This window comes from Colias croceus, chromosome 24, assembly GCF_905220415.1.
Source record: "Colias croceus chromosome 24, ilColCroc2.1".
Lineage (NCBI taxonomy): Eukaryota > Metazoa > Arthropoda > Insecta > Lepidoptera > Pieridae > Colias > Colias croceus.
Window position 1 is genome coordinate 5,538,511 of NC_059560.1, and position 18,486 is coordinate 5,556,996.

At 30.1% G+C, this 18,486-nt stretch overlaps 1 protein-coding gene across 1 annotated transcript in view; it reads left to right on the forward strand.

Annotated features, from left to right (window-relative positions):
* The first annotated feature begins 9,115 nt into the window (after positions 1-9,115).
* LOC123702866 overlaps positions 9,116-18,486 on the forward strand; it is a 33,467-nt gene continuing 24,096 nt past the window's right edge. The window contains exon 1 of the mRNA XM_045650699.1: positions 9,116-9,225. The gene's annotated coding sequence lies outside the window, so the exon portion shown is untranslated. The remainder of the gene's footprint in view (positions 9,226-18,486) is intronic.

Consider the following 18,486-nt stretch of genomic DNA (forward strand, 5'->3'; position numbering starts at 1 on the left):
GGTTGTCAACTTTATAATTTCTAAACTGTCAGTACATGTTACGAATTAGAAATATGATTCGTTATATGAATTTATTGGCGATATATTTGAATAATTTTAATTTTGTACATTTGCTTCCTATTTATTTATTTATTATTTAATTTATTGGCTAGGTATATTTTCGCATATCTTGTATAAAGTTATTTTTCTCAAAGACATTTGCCAGTACAACTAATTTAAAATAATAAACAAATCATACATAATGATTTAAATCGGAGTAAAAACGAGTATATGAAATGCTTTGATTAAATAGATAGGCGCAACAAATGAGTAATGTAAACATTGCTTTCATTTTATACCAGGCGCAAACAATTTGTTTTATGAAACCAGAGGCTCTTTAATAATAATTTAGGTACATAATAAATTATAATATTACTATTTATTAATGTATCCAAAGATAGCTTTTATTTATTTGCAGTAAATATTTTCACTATTTATTACGCATTAAATTATTGTGACGTTATTTTTAAGTATTTATTTTGATAACTATTATACCTATCTCATCTCTCTATCTCTCTATCTCTCTCTATCTCATCTCTTATTATTATTTTAAATACCTAATTATTTTTATTTTCCCTTCGCTATTTGTTATTTCCTAATTATTTATTGCAGTTTCCTTGTGGGCGTGTTAAAGATGTTTCTTTCGTATACATATTGATAATAATTATTTTATATATTTTATATCAAATATATTTATATATTTTATATTATAGAAATTTTCTTGTATTATATTACCCACCGTTGTATTTATTCTATAACTTGTGTGCTTTATAGATACTCTTTATTTTCTTATTGTTACTTTTTATTTTATTTTCTTCTAATGTCATTCATTCTAGAACTACTTACTTATTTATTATATTATATTAATCTTCTTAATATATATAAATCTCGTGTCACAATGTTTGTCCTCAATGGACTCCTAAACCACTTAACCGATTATAATAAAATTCGCACATCATGTGCAGTTCGATCCAACTTGAGAGATAGGATAGGTTTTATCCCGGAAATCCCACGGGAAAGGGAACTATGCGGGGTTTTCTGTGAAAACGCGGGCGAAGCCGCGGACGGAAAGCTAGTATATTATATAGCAGTATGTATAGCTGTGATGTAGTATGTACTAAGTACTTCGGTATATATTATGCTAACCAAGTATCAACTAATTTATTGAACGTACTAATGTAATGTGAATATTGTTAATTTATTTACTCAATAAAGTTTGATTTTTATTTCATTTGTTCCTTTTATTCTCCATAACTAGAAGAATCCTCCGATAATTAAGCTGCTTTGAAATTCAGTAATTTGTTGATTATATAATAATATTCAGGCATTTATCCGCAACGTCGTGCGCCAGTTTGCGAGAGAGAGGGAAGTGGGGGAATCAGCTAAAACTGAATACACCCGAGTTTCTCCATGAAGCCAAGCAGCTTTTGAGAGCTGCTAATAATTGCTGATTATTATCAAATCTGAGTTTTTTCTTGTGAAACAAAATGTAAATTATTTAACATTACCTAGTCATAGTCAAAATAATCAAAGTTCAAAATATACATATTGTAAGTATTACGACTTTTATGCATGGGTAATGGTTAATAAAACAATTCCATCAATGTTAATGGATTGACTCTACTATTAACTATAGGGTACTTAATATTCTCACTTGTGTACAACAAAATAAACATTAAAATATCTGTAGGCGCAATAAGTGTTAATGAGTCTAATTGAATTTGATAAACTGATAATATATTTAATTGTGTTAGATCTCAATTTTAGTCCTAAACTTACCTATGGTAGAAAATATTATTCATATTTTTTAAATATTTAGGAATTTAGCATAGCCATTTCTAATTTTATTGCTGGTATAAATTATTACTCCTAATAAAATATGAAAAGCAAATATGTGTATCAACAACATTTAAATAATTATGTAAATGTAGTAACTTAGTCAATGATTCTGTCTGTCTGAGCTTTCACCCCAAGCACTAAACGAATTTTGATGAAAATTTGAAACGTGAAAGCTACTTTTTGTCAATATACAGAATTTGATGCTTATTGATAATTAACCTTATGGAATTATATTTACCCTTAATCAACTTAATTTAAAAAAATCCATCTGTCTATTTGCAAACGCTCAAAAAAATAAAAGGCGATTCTCAGCAAAAAATAATTAAAATTTTTCTTCGAAAATTATGAATCGAATTTAGTGTTCCAATTAATATTGTGGAAAAAAAGCAATTAGCAACCGTATTGTGACCGTAATATGTTATATATTATAGGAATAACGTGTTAGCGAAGTTTTTCATTCTGCATTTTTTTTTTCATGATTTTAAGGTGATTCATTAAGTACATATTTTTCTAATAACGATGACAAACATGATTTGCTTTAGAAATTCTCATCTTTTTTATACATATTATTCACAATTACCCTGTAAAATAATAATATTGAACATTGTCAGACACTGTGGTCAGACACTTTTTTTGGACCATGAAAGAGAAGGCGCTTGAAAGCTCCCAAACAAACTCTTCAGCTTTACATAATTGGTTATATAATACTGGTTTTAATAATATGCTTTAGATAAATAATATAATTCAAGGGACTATATTAGACAGCAATTTTAATGTAACATTATAATATTATGTAGCTGTAATTTTTTATTGCAGACTATTTAACGACAGCTTTTACTTATAAGCTTCCTCTACTCTATACCTAATTTCATACTGATCCGACATTAAACTGCGTATACATATAAGATTAAAATTATTAATCCATCCTCACAAACTTTTACATCCATACTAATATTATAAATGCGAAAGTAACTATGTCTGTCTGGTTACTCAATCACGCCTTAACTACTTAACCAATTTGCATGAAATTTGGTATAGAGATATTTTGATAAGGACATTTTAGGCTACTTTTTACCCCGGGACAAATGATAGGTTTTATCCCGGAAATCCCACGGGAGCGGGAACTATGCGGGTTTTTCTTTGACTGCGCGGGCGAAGCCGCGGTTGGAAAGCTAGTTTATCATAATTTAACTAGGCTAATAGGAAAACTAGGAAAAGCTTTAAGTAACAGTTTTAGCCCTGCGCCATCTATAGTATGTTTTAGAAACTACTTCTAACATTCGATTTTCCTTTCACTTTATCTTGAAAGATTTTCTTTTCAATCCGTACAGATGGCAGCACATTTTATAATCAAAAAATATATATCGGCGAAAATAATGTAGCCTGTAAGTAATTGAATATCGTAATTTTATTTAATCTTTCCTTTTGATTCTGCTAGTTTTTCTGCCTGACTTCTTTTTTCTCCCTTCATTGATGAATTAACAAAAAAGCCCACCAAATTTACTTCAGAGAGATATAAATTTAAACCATTTGTTTTAAAATACTTTAGCTTAAATAAATAATCTGATAGATAATAATAAATCATAATATTTTGTGTGTGCCAAACTGATAACATAACTTAACAAGAGATTAAACCTGTTGTTAAACCGAAGAGAATGTAATAATAATAATAGTTTAAAAAAACTAAAAAACACGCTTTTTATATAAAACCGAACTAAAAAATAGAAAATTTTATAAAATTAGTGTATTGTCATCGGTCCTCAATAAATCTACAAAGTTTGAACGAAATCTGGCCGTTTAAAGTGGGTCAAAATCGCGCCCAAAGAAGTCGGTTACAAACATACAAACATACAGGTGAAGCTAATATAAAGCGTACGTAATTTAAATAAAAGTTTACCTAAAATATTATTGGCTGTCATATCGCTATTATATAACGATGGTTTTACTGAAAAGTGACTGAAATCGAATAGTACAATAGTTTAACTAATCCATACTAATATTATAAATGCGAAAGTAACACTGCCTGTCTGTCTGTTACTCAATCACGCCTAAACTACTGAACCAATTTGCATGAATTTTGGTATGGAGATATTTTGATACCCGAGAAAGGACATAGGCTACCTTTTATTGCGAAATACCTACCTTTTAAAGCGGGCGACGCCGGGGCGGACTATTTCATTATAATTATACTTACATATTTGGATGATGTATAGTAAAGCTATTAAATGCAATAATTAAATTCTTCTCTTTAGTTTCTAATTATTTCCGTACAATTGATGCATAAATATTTTTTAACTAGCTTTCCGCCCGCGGTTTCACCCACGTTTTCAAAGAAAACGCATAGTTCCCGTTCCCGTGGGATTTAACCCTAGATTACTACCCTTCGTCGATTCGACGACGCGTCACCAAAAAAATCGCTATAACTTTTACGCGCGCGACCGTATGGTTTTCTAACTTCAGCTAATCTCAGCCAACCCGTTGCGCTTGCGATGGACGGTTGTGCTTTGTGCATGGCAGGTCCACACGCGCTGTTCCAGCAACCATGGCTCGTCACATCGACGAAGGTTAGTATTAACGTAACTTTTCGTACTATTTAGTTAAGTTAAAATTACGTTATTTTATCTTTTATAATGGTGCCTATTATTTTATTTTTTAGATACGATTCATATGTTAGTTTTAGAAGTTGAAAGCGATGAGGAAAATTCATCTGAGAGAAAGCCTGAAGACCACATTGAGGCTGAAGAGGCATGAAGCGGAGGGTGATGATGAAGTTTATACTGTAAATAAAGAGCAATTTCCAGATCAAAATTATGAGGCAAGTAGTATAATACATCTCCCCACGTTCTATTGAAGACGAGACACCTAGCACTTCAGCTGACCCTAGCGATTACAAGACCATCGCGTACCATTCTTCTTGGGAAAGAAAAACACATATAATGGTCATCACAACAGTCATGGTCACAAATCAGAAGACCTTCAAAGAACATAGATACATAGCTCGTGGGCCTGTACGCTTTTTTCAAGATATTTTAGATCCTCTTCAATGTTTTTCAGGTATAATAACTGGTGACATTACTGATACTCTGTGGGACTCAATTACATAAATTTTAAACATGCCAGGAAGGAATAATGTGAAAGTTATAAATGAGACTGAGCAAACTAATACTGCTAATGTGCCTCCATAGCAAACTAAAATAAACATATATGCTATATGTCTCTCCGTAAAGCAAAGGTAGACCTAAAAATAGATGCACTTAGTGTAAAAAACGTTGTGTGGGGAACACAAACTTGATGTGTGTCACAAATGTTTTAGATCCTAAGCTATTATCAAAATTATATTTTTAATTAATTTTCCAGATATTATTTTTGTAATTAATAGTTTATTTCGAGCAATTTAGAGGTATATATTATGTGTACGGAATTTTTCAAAAAATATAAGAATGTTCATAAAGCGTGTAAACTGTGATCTCATTTTGATGACTGTTTGAATTAAAACTATGTTAAAATAAATATTTTAGTATTTTTATATGTAGATTAATACATTGTCCTTAAAATAAAAACATAACTACAAATATATTTTTTTAATTAAACCCCTAAATCCCCTCCAATAAACAGCGTAGTCGAAACGACGAAGGTTAGTATTAAACGTTGAAAAATAAGGTTAGTGTTCTAGGGTTAAGGGATAAAACCTATCCTATAGTACTAATCCATGTTGCTCTCTATATGTGTGCTAAATTTCATTGTAACCGATTCAGTAGTTTTTTCGTGAAAAAGTAACAAACATACTTTCGCATTTATACACGTTTTTCGTTTTTCACAATTGAATATCTAGCTTTTTAAAACTATAAGGAAGATCGTACATATTTTATAAAATGTTATCCATACTAATATTATAAATGCAAAAGTAACTCTGTCTGTCTGTCACGCCTCAATCACTCAATCACGCCTAAACTACTGAACCAATTTTTATGAAATTTGCTATGGAGATATTTTGATACCCGAAAAAGGACATAGGTAGGCTCCTTTTTATCCCGGGAAAATTACGTAATCCCGGAAATCCCACGGGAACGGGAACTATACGGGTTTTTCTTTGACTGCGCGGGCGAAGCCGCGGGCGGAAACCTAGTTGTTAATAAGTAAGAAATAAAAATACATAAGTTGAGAGATTATGGTCGCCCCTGACACGGAGAAAATGGCTGATCACACAGTATGGTAAATCTGCGTTTAACCGAAGTTTATATTCATAAATTTCTGGCGAATAAAATATAATATAATATTATATATTATATGTATTTCGGGGAAAGTACGTAGGGTAAACGCAGGTATTAACGACCCCTCTAAGGCAATTTCAAAATCAACCATATTTTTTAAGTATACTGGTTCTTCTAAAGATTTATAGTTTCATTTTATATGCTAGTGCTATGTCTAAAAAATGTTTTTATTGAAGAAAATACATTCTAATAAAGGATTATCTTGTAAAAAATAATTTACAATGTGACTTAGTCGATTGTTGCTATTACCGACCCATAAAAACGGCTGTGAAGCTATTAACGATTTTTATGCAGCTATTCCCGATCGTATGTGAGAGGAGGCCTTTTCCAGCAATGGAATGTATAGAAGCTAGTGATGATGATGATTACCGATCTTAATAAAATGAAATAAAAATGCAAATATATTCGTATTTTTTTTAGTATAGTTATTTTTAATAAAACAAATGAGTACTTCTTAGTAATGAACTAAAATAATTATAAACTTTTAAATTAATCAACATAATACTATTAATATAATATATCTTAATATATATAAATCTCGTGTCACAATGTTTGTCCTCAATGGACTCCTAAACCAGTTAACCGATCATAATAAAATTCGCACACCATGTACAATTCGATCCAACTTGAGAGATAGGATAGTTTTTATGAAAAAAAAACGTAAACATGTAGGTACCACGGGCGAAGCCGGGGCGAACCGCTAGTGTACATATATTAAATTAAGGATTTCAAACTCTAGGATATTTCCTTATGCTATTTGATTGATTGCTTCAGCGAGTTGTGTTTTACTGTATACTTTTCGCCGCTTTCGTGGCTCCATATTTCTGGAAAAAAATATAATTATATGTTTTATGTTAATTTAACCTAAAAAAATATAATTTTTAATAGGCACCTATTATTTCATAAAAGTAATAAAAATATATTTGCACGCTCAACTACGAGCAGAATGTTTAAGGATCAATATTATCTGTATCTACAAACATCTTTATTCTACATTCTGCAAATAAAGCAATTTGAATTTGAATTTGTAGATGAGAAACTAAACAATCTATATTCGATCGGTAATAGCTTCCTATAGTTGCTATTGCCGACCCACATGGGTCGGTAATAAAGTATGTAAGTATAAACCTAAATTGTATTACCGACCCATAAAAAAAATGGTTATTTTAATTCATTTGACCATCAGACTATAAAATAGATTATAATTGATTAATGTCACACAAAATATGAACAAATGCATATTGCTTGAACAAAAAAACAATGATTTACTACTGTAACTATTCGATATCGATCCTCGAAAAATATCATAACTTTGTATAAATTGACAACGCTAAAAGGTAAAAACTAGACAAAAAAGTTTAGGTCGCTAATAGATTTTTATGAAGACTCATAGCTTAGATTTAAACTGGTCTATAAAACCACTTGTGTTAGTGTGATACAATAACATAAAAGAAAATTAAAACAAAAAGTTACGTTGCTGCCATTGCCGACTTATGGGTCGTTGATACCTGCCACGACTTAAACTGGTGAAGCTAACACCGTCCCATTTTAATTTAAAGTTTTATCGTTTCAAATTACTTTCTATTAATAAAATGTTGTGAGAAATGAAAAGTTGACACTTAAATGCATTGACATTTAGTAATATAAAATAAAGTATAGATGTCATTTGTTTGTAAATGTCTTAAAAAGATAAATCACAGTACTTACCCGAAGGAACAACGGAACAGTACGAAACGTCCTGCGTCCACGCTACCCCGCAGCAACTTACGTATTTTAACTCTTTTTTGCACAGTTACTCACACTAACGTAAAAGTATACGATGCTCAAGTAATACATTCGTGTATAACTTTGCCTACCTATAGCTAGAATAGTTCTGGAAACGTTTAAATTTCGAATTACTTTTATAGGTCGGTAATACCTTCAGATTTTCGATGGGTCGTTGATAGCTGCGTTTACCTTACTATATATTATTTTTGTCTATCTCTATTGTTTAAATTATGCAACTGTTTGAAGTGTAAATGGGAAATACAGATGGATATATTCAGGAGTCAAGACTGATAAATTGGTAGAGCAAATGTTTAGTAGTAGGTACTTTTCTACAACTAAATCTAAATAATTAATTTAGAGTCACATGATTTGACACAGTAGCATCTAATTTAAAATAATATAGGTATATAATTAAATTATTATGATAAATTATTATTATGAATAATTATTATCGCTACCTAGTCCTTCGCGGTTAATTTGTAAAATCAATCAGTTAAGGCTAGTTAACATGAATGGTGGCAGTGAGCTCAGTCTACGGTCAAAGACCTAGATCTTCACCTTGCTCTTGAACGTGGTTTGGCAAACTTTAGTGATGTGTGTATTTTGTCGATAGTGTCATATCGATGATTATGACGGTGCGCTACGGTAGACGCTACAGAAATGTTATAAATTATAATAATTTGTTGCCAGAATTTATTTCAGCGCTGTTCTCATGTATAATATTATTAATGCAGATTCTATTATCATTATATCTAGAATATTTAGCAGTTATCCATAAATCTTTTGGACGAATAACTAAAATATAGGTAATTAAATATTTTAAACTAGATGCAATAAATGAAAAAGTCCTATTTAAATTCAAATCAAATAATAATACATTAGTATATTTACTAAACTATAATGATAAGACTAATTTAAAGATTTCACATGCAGTAAATTACTTGTACAATTTACTTTATTTGAAAGAAAATTTTAATAATATGTACCTACATTTATTTTCTCAAAACAAAACAGAAACATAAACAAATGATTCCATGAATTACGATCAATATCAAATCACAATTTAGACAACTTTATAGAGATAAAGTGGGAGAGCCCAGCAAGACAAATCGTCCATATCTACCATGAACAATCGATTTTATCGCCGTCACATCACTACTCCCAAGAGACAGTCTCCGACCAAACGCTACCACAGCTTAGTAAGTCGCCCGTGGCGTGTGACGAACCACGCATGCGCTGTGCATTTGACCTCTATACGTAAACACGATTTGTGCGGTGGCAACTCCTTACGGATGTTTACCGGATGGAGGTTAGTGATGTATTGTTTTATTTGTGGCTTGTCGATATTAATTATGGATGCGTTCATTTAAAATTAGTATTTTGGTTCACTTTCTTTTGATATTTTGTATGTGCTTTAAGCTTGTTGATTATATTTTAAAACTTTCTTGTGTGCTTTTGTTGGTGCTTTTAGTTTGTATACTACATTCATGCATTTTAAATGAAGAAGCGTGTGAGAGTTGAATAAATTAAAAAAGTAAAAGGCAATTAAAGCCAGTCGATTATTAATCATACGGCATGAATCTTATTTATTATTTTATTTATATTGGCTGTCCATGTTTATACGAAACACAAGCTTCTTTATCCAAAACTAGCGGTCTGCCCCGGCTTCTCCCGTACTACCTACATGATTACGTTTTATCTCTATCTCGTACTTCAAGGAATATTACTAATTAACGAAATCGGTTCAGCTGTTCTCGAATTCAGATATTTTTTTAAGTATCATCACAATCACTTTTCTCTCGCCCAAAAGTCGTGAGTGGCAAAACAATTTGTCAGTTTACGTCATAAAAGATTTCCAATTATACAATGGTAATTCATTTAAGTGCATGAAGAAAGCATTTATTTATTACACTTTTTACCAGGGAAAAAAACATGGTTGGTTCATTAGTAAAATAATTGTTGTTTGGAATAATCGTTATCATTTCATCATTTCAAAGGAATATAAATTATTTTATACTTACGACTACTCCACAAAAATGTATCACTACAAACAATATTATTATACAAAGAGGTGATACTAATAACCTTACTAATAACAAAAAAAGTATGTTGTATAACGATCAAAGGTGTTTGGCGGGAAACCTTAAAAAAAGAAACAAAACAAAACATAAATCAAATTTATTATGTCCATAGATAGTATTGGAAAGTAAAATGATGTCATGGCATTTCGTTTTTACTGATTTTCTCTAACCAGTTTTAAACTCTAAAAGCGGCGATGAGGAATCAAGGACGAATAGGGGTCATACTTTCGACTCATGACCTAATATTATTGTCGCCATCATGTGCTTGAATCTGCTATTTTATTGAATGACTACCGCGTTCATTGAATGACGACATTCAATTGAATGACTAGGCGTCCAGTCAAGACGTTGAACATTACATTCAACAACTTTGTACGAGTACGAGTAGACCTTTAGAAATTCAATGAAGGTGCTAATCATTCAATCAAATAGCACATTCAATAAGATGACTGCGACATAAACATTATAACACGGATAAATACAAATCTACATACTTTTAATACTATGGGAACGTTTAGAGAAATAACCTAGTTTTCATAACTAGGTTAAACCTGCATTAAGAAGATAATATCTGTAATTAGTGCATTATCCTGTATATTTAACCTACATTTGGATTAAAAATGAAGCCATAGTACGTCTTACTAAATTTCTATATTTTCTTTATTTACTCATTCTAAACAAAACGCTTTTACAAATAATATTCATTTGGAACTAGACACATTCCTTCAAACAGGTGCATGTGTGTGTAGGCGTGTGTACACACGTACATACCTACATCCATGTTGCATACTGATAATAAATTATGTACACAGTGGCTAGTACAAGTGCCAGAAGCTTATCTCTCTTCATCATCTGATAACTATCTCTAAATATATATTTTTGTTAGTAGAAAAACAACTCATAAAAATAAAAAATCATAAAAGTCCAAATCCAAATTTATAAAAATAAATATTGCTTCACATTTATTCAATTATTATTTACCTAAATATTTATAATTACGACCGACTGCGACGTTAGAACACAAGCATGCATAAATCAAGCTCTCCACTATGTACTCTACTAACAGCTACTAATACAAGTTTTATTTTCATATAACTCGCATAAGATTTACTTCTACATGTCGTAAGCGCAGTCAACTGGCAACAGCTTCAACTAATCTCAGTCAGTATAAAAATCTCATAGAAATGCAACAAAATCTATAACTATTCGGTACTAAAGTAAAACTGGCTTAATACCTAATGCACATTCAAAACTTCATAGTTTAGAATCGAAAGATATGACAATATGAGCTTTTAGAAGCTTTTTTTCTTCTAGAGTCATAATACTTGGGTTACCTTTAAGAGATGGCTCTGTAGCCATAAGGTCGCTTATTGTGCAATTTATGTGTATTCTTTTTTATGTAATGTCTGTAATTTGGTGTGTACAATAAAGTTTTCATTCATTCATTCATTCATTCATACTAAGTAAATCGTAACATGAAAAATGTACGCAAGTAAACTCATACAAATCTAAAAATAACTATAAGTAGGTGTAAACTTCGCGGTCTCTCGGACCATTCAGTTAATGTTCATCTTTTGTGGAAGAAAATCTTTTCACTTTTACATTCTTTGCGTGGATCGTGCGCACGCGAGGATTCTTATTAATTTCTTAATAGGAAAAAATGTTTGTACGAATGTACGCATCTCATGTCCCGTTTGTGAAGCTATTTTTTAAAGACGGGTTATTATATTCATGAGTTATTGCGGTAATTTTATTTGAAACATGTGTGATTTCTTTTGATGATTTCATATAAGTAGGAATCTCATCGTAAAATAATTCATAAGTATGTACTTATATTTGAAATGTATTCAATTATCATGAATTTGAAATGTTTTAAAACTTATTTATTTATAACCACGCGGATAAAGTTTCATTCTCCATAAGTAGGCTTAGCAGATGTCGATTTATTGAAAAAAAAAATACAACCTTTTTTCGGCTTTTTTAAAGGCTTCGATTACATTTTAATGCTGTGTTTTAGGCATAAAAGTTTATGTGATAAAGAAACAGATAGAATTTCACATTTCTTAATATAAGTATGGATTTATTTAGTACACCTTACCTATATTACAAGATCATGTTAAGGTTAAAAATCTATGTCACTAACTCACAACAAAGTGTAACGGCATCAAATACGGCGCATCTAATGAGAAATATATATTTTTTCTCAACAATAACTTAATGACTTTTTGATTAAAAATTGGGCCAACTTTACCTACTCTAAAATTTTTAATTATTTCGTGAATTCAACTACTCTAGTATTTTTAATTATTTTGTGGTATTTGGATTCAAGGAAGGTCAAAGGTCAACCTTTCTTTCATTTAAGACTAATAAATAGCAAATAGGTAAGTAGCTCTTAGTAATTTTGATTTTTTTTACATACGACGTATTCTTAAAGCCTTAAGGGCCGATTTTTCAATGCTTGGATAAAACTTATCCGTCAAATAAAGTATTACACGATAATATTAAAATGTCACGTAAACTGTCAAATACGGGCAATTAGAATACGTTATTAAAATGGTAGTTTTATACATTATTCGACGAATAAGTTTTATCCAAGCATTGAAAAATCGGCCCTAAATCAAATAACTATTCTTTTAAGAGCCGATTTTTCAATCCTTGGTTAAAATTTATCCGTCCAATAAAGTATTATACGAACATTTTAAAATGTCACCTGTAAACTGTCAAATACGGTCAATTAGAATACATTTTTGAAATGGTAGTTTAATACGTTATTCGATGAATAAGTTTTAACCAAGGATTGAAAAACCAGCTCTAAAATAATTGAATTTGCCTACGCGATGACACAATGCACGAACAAAATAGTTAGGTAAGGTCAGCAAAGTCACACGCAAAGTTAAATTGTGATTGCCTATTAAACTTGTATTCCAAAACTATTCGCATTTAGATATGATATTATATTTATTTTTAGTGTATCATATCTATACTAGTATTATAAAGATGAAGAGTTTGTTAGTATGCTTGAACGCGCTAATCTCAGTAACCACAGGCCGATTAGAAAAATTATTTCACTGTTGGATAGTTCATTTATCGAGGAAGGCTGAAACCGTGTGGCCAAACAAGTATAAAATATACGTAGAAAAATACTATATATACTTTTTTATACGTTAATAAAATATAATGAATTGCAATTAAAGCTTTTGTATGTAGAGACAATCTCCAAAAATTTAGTACTTTATAGTTTAACCAGCTTTCCGCCCGCTGCTTCGCCCGCTTTGTCTGAAACCAAATAAATTATATACTAAAACTTTCCTCGAGAATCACTCTATCTATTAAAAAAACATATAAAAATCCATTGCAACTTTTTTATAGATTTAATCATAAATAGGGACACAGGGACAGTGAAAGCGACTTTGTTTTATACTATGTAGTGATTAATACAGTATATAGGTTTATTTTCCTCATAAACTATATATATATATAGACGTGTTTGTAATTGTAATGTAATGTAATTTAAACATTGGTCGTATTTGTAAATTATATGCCTCTCTTATACAATTATTTCACTTTCATTCTTTACATCGCATTGAAATGTGAATGACCGGAGAAATTCATGTTAAGCAAAGTGTTGCTTGATATTATATTTTATTAACGTAAATATATTATGTTAACGTCTCTATCTCATATATTGTCTATAACATATATTGTTTTCATACAGTTAGTTATGAATAAAAATTACGTCAAACTTTACCTACGTTTCTACTAAGTTCTTTAATTATTATCATAATTTCCTAGTTAATCGATTAGAATTTATGAAACAGATGATACAGTAGAAACCTTATATATTTAATATTTATTATATGCATTAAAAATTGTCATAACTCGAGTTCATTTAAAACCACGAGATAAAATAGACACTACAGACACAATACAACCGCACAAATCGACAAATTTCATAGTAGATATTATTACTATTATGTATATTCTGTGGTATTATAAAAAACAAAATAACTAAAATATATTATATAAAACTTTCTCATGTGTCAAATGTCATTGCCTCTTGTTATATTATTTTAATTAAATTAAAAACTTACTATCAAAAAGTAGATTATAAGTGAGAGTGTAAACAATGCTCGTTCTATTCATACATTAATTTATATTGCTATATTATATAATATAAATTAAATTTTATATTCATATTTTTTTTAATATTATATTATGTACGTATATATATTTAATTGAAAATAAAATACATTCACGAATAAATAACTACACCGAACATCTACGTATTTACTTTTAGTAATAACTGCTTATCAGGAATATGAGCGAATCAAACTAAAACTCAAACATTAATTTATTCAATTAGACTTCTTCTAGAAGCACTTTTGAATCGTCTTTACATATTTTTAACATTTACTACCGATTCAGAAAGCAGTATCTATGGAGAACAACCGGCAAGGAACTCCATAGTTGCTCTTTTAAAATCATGTCAATATACAATTTAATCTTACATAATATGAAACCTCATAATATTATATCATAATAATATGCCAAAGAATTATTATTCTGTGGTTTTTACGCGACGACCCTCCATGGGTTTTCATCTTCCATATAATATTCATCAATGCTGTAATAGGCTCTCTGAACTTATATTTTTTTACATAAGTTTTAAAAATCAACAAATGTACTAATTATTATTATCATAAATAAATTATCTATTTATATAGCTAGATAGTAGACATAGCTTTGTTTTCAAACACTTAAGAAAATTGTCACTTTCTCACCTTGTTCAAATTTAAACGAGAGTTCACTATCTATTGTTCGAGAGAAAATTTTGAAACCTAAGGACGGTTACTAATTATGCATTCTACTGCTAATTGTTATTGAAAGGTCCGTTTCCACTTGTCATTGAGATTTATGGTTAAATAATTTAAATTCTTGTCATATGAAAATGTCTGAAACGTACGTATTTAAAACATGAGAGAGACAACCCAAGTTGTACTGTAAAGTTTACTTTCGAGAGATCTAGAGACTACATAATATATATATTATGTATTTATTCTTACGTACTCTACACAACTATAAAAACAAAGTTATCTCACAAAGTATTTTTGCACAATAGGATAAAGCTATTTTTCTTACCTTTGCTCATATCCAGTTATCTGTGTAACAAAATTAAATCAATTAAATTAAATTAAATTTTTATTTATTTTTCTCATCACAAATGCACAATCAACACATACATTGCTAATCTATATAATATTGTGCACAGATCGAATCAACTGTTTTTGTGAATGCATTAGAAATATCCACCCATCACCACATCACTCACAAACCCTTATGATTATAGAATACTAGCTTTCCGCCCGCGGCTTCGCCCGCTTTGTCTAAAACCTATTAAATTATATGCTAAAACCTTCCTCTTGAATCACTCTATCTATTAAAAATAAACCGCATAAAAATACGTTGCGTAGTTTTAAAGATTTAAGCGTCCAAAGGGACATAGGGACAGAGAAAGAGACTTTGTTTTATATTATGTAATATTTAATAAATTTAAAGTAAAATATTTTTTTAAATAAAGCAACATATATAATATATACTTACACATTACACACAAACGCACACACACACACATACACAAAGATACACACCTGTTCTGTTCCATAAAGTATATCTGAATAGTTTTTACATACCCATTTATCTTTATATCACTTTTTACTTTATTAAGGAAATGTTATTCGTGTAACAATAAATGGTAATGTACTCTAGGAAGAGCGAGATATTCTACCACAAGCTTATAAATGCTTAAAAGGATGTCTCAATGACTGATATAATTGTAAACATATTTGTTAACGAATAAATATTTTTGATTTTGATTTTGATTTTGATTATGTAGTGGAGTAGGAAATAGAACTTAATTAATTTTATGAAACACGATTATTTAAAAGTAAAAAATTCACCTATTTATTCAATAAAACACCTAGCGAAAATCATTTGATATCCGAATAAAAGAAAAAGTACCTACATATAAATAGAAGCAAGCAATCTAGTTTTATGTTGACGCTACGGAATGTTAACGAAACGGACAGCGCTGATTCTCAGTTTAAACTGGTTGACAGTCATTCAAATTTTATAAACGAGACCAATTAGGCCTAGTGTCTTTATTTTTTTTTTTTATTTGTGGGTCACATACATTTAATAAATTAAATTCTATAATTTATTGTGAGTTATGGCAATAACAATTATTAGTTTTCTTTTTTTTTGCCGTTGTACTCTTGTTATCCTGTTAACTTTCGTAATTGCTGTTAACAAATTATTTATAAACAGTTTTTCGTAGATATATAATAATATAACATTACTATTTTCCATTCCAAAATTTTAACAGACAGTTCATCGTTCGATTCTTGTAATAAGTTTTACTTTTATTTTCATTTCACCGTTCTTCGTCGAATCATATACTTTCACTCGAAACTTGTTATTTGCTTATACCTAACTACGAATTAATAAAAAATTAAGAATAAAATTGGATAATTTGACCATGTGTGTTCACATTAAATTTGTCAAGACAACATAGGATTAAAATATTAGGCTGTTTCCCCCCTAGGGGATAATATTGTCAATACCTGTAGATCTATACTAATATTATAAATGCGAAAGTAACTCTGTCTGTCTGTCTGTCTGTTACTCAATCACGCCTAAACTACTTAACCAATTTTCTTGAAATTTGGTATGGAGATATTTTGATACCCGAGAAAGGACATAGGCTACCTTTTATTGCTAAATATGTACCACGGGCGAAGCCGGGGCGGACCACTAGTATGAAATAAAACACGTTTCTTTATATGAACACAATTTAATTGATAATATTCAATTACACACACACACACACATATACACCAAATATAATATTCGTAGGCATGAAGAAGACTTTTGCTTACACATTTGTAGAGCAAAAAAAGAGCGTGGGTGCCGAACACACGTGCCAGAAGTGAAACTTTTTGGCAAGATTGAAAGATACAAAAATGGCATGGCGTGATGGTAGAGCCTTGACGCGACTTTAAAATTTGACTCTCAACGCGCCGAAAGAAGTTTCACTTCAATAACAATAAATGTATAGGTTTATACTTTATAGTAATTTATGGTCACATATTATGGTAACATTTTTATTAAAATACAAACACACACGCACGTACACACTCACTCACACACACAACAAATGTCATAATATTCGTAGGAATGAAACAGTTTGCACGTTCAGACATACAGCAAAAAACTCGACAGCCACATTCTATATACTGTTTTCATTTCCTCCAAGAAACCAACAGTCTTTCTCAAAATGGTTGATTACGATTCAATTGTTTTATTGTGAACAGACAGTAAAACTGTTAAGTGTTCTCTTTACTACGTGACATGTTGTCTACATACGGAATTTCTCTATATATTATTGTTCCATTTGATTGTGACTACTACCACTGTACTTTCTGTAACCAGTAATTTAAACACGTTAGTATTTTTTATCAAAAATCATAGTAAATCATAGTATTGCTTAACTGATCTTTATAATATTAATATCTGATGTCCGGTACGTACGTACTTGTACATAATATCTTTGAAACAAATGCCTCTAAACCTACATATTTTTGAAAAAAAATAAGGAGGATTTGAAAAAAATTATAACTTCGTTCCAAAAGACTTAGTATCTAAGATGATTTTATCTGTTCTAGGATCCATTCCAAACTGTATAAAAACTAGGAATTTGTCAAGTAAAATTCCATTAGTTAATTTATCAAGCTTCGACCTCTATTAAAAATAACTAAGATAAATAATTTAAAAATTATTTAACACCAAAACCAAAACACAGGAAATAAATAAACATTAGATGACCACCAAGCTAGTCACTGCCCTGAAGTAGAACAGTAGGTTACTTTCCTATTTAGGAATAAATAAAAACCAGTTGGTATCACATTCTTGATATACCAGTCATATTGGGAAAAATTTAAATAGCTCTTCATTAGAATACGTTTCAGGCACAATATTTATGTGCGAACGTCGTTGATGTTATTAAAAATAATAACCAATTTTTTTACGCATGTAAATTATCCAATTAAAGGCACTTGTTAAGAATTTTGCAGAGTTTAAACTTTTCAAAAAAAAATCTTCCAGATTCTGACTCTATGGTAAATATTTTCCGTGTGTTTATCCAAGAGTGAACCTTGAACCTTTGAGAGAGACAGTGAGTCTTGAACCTTTAGTCAAAGTAAACTACGATAATTGTATCGCAAATAAATAAATTTTTAATTAAAATAATTGTAGTGACAGCCCTGTCTGAGGTCTAGTGATGTTCGCAATTCATATATCGATAAAACTAAAACACATTCCAAATTAAAAGTGAATCTCTAACACCGCGTAACGGTAAATAGTCAAATGAGCCTAATCATATTAACATTGCAATAAATAATGTTCTACAAAAACTGTGTGAAGGTCTACGCCAT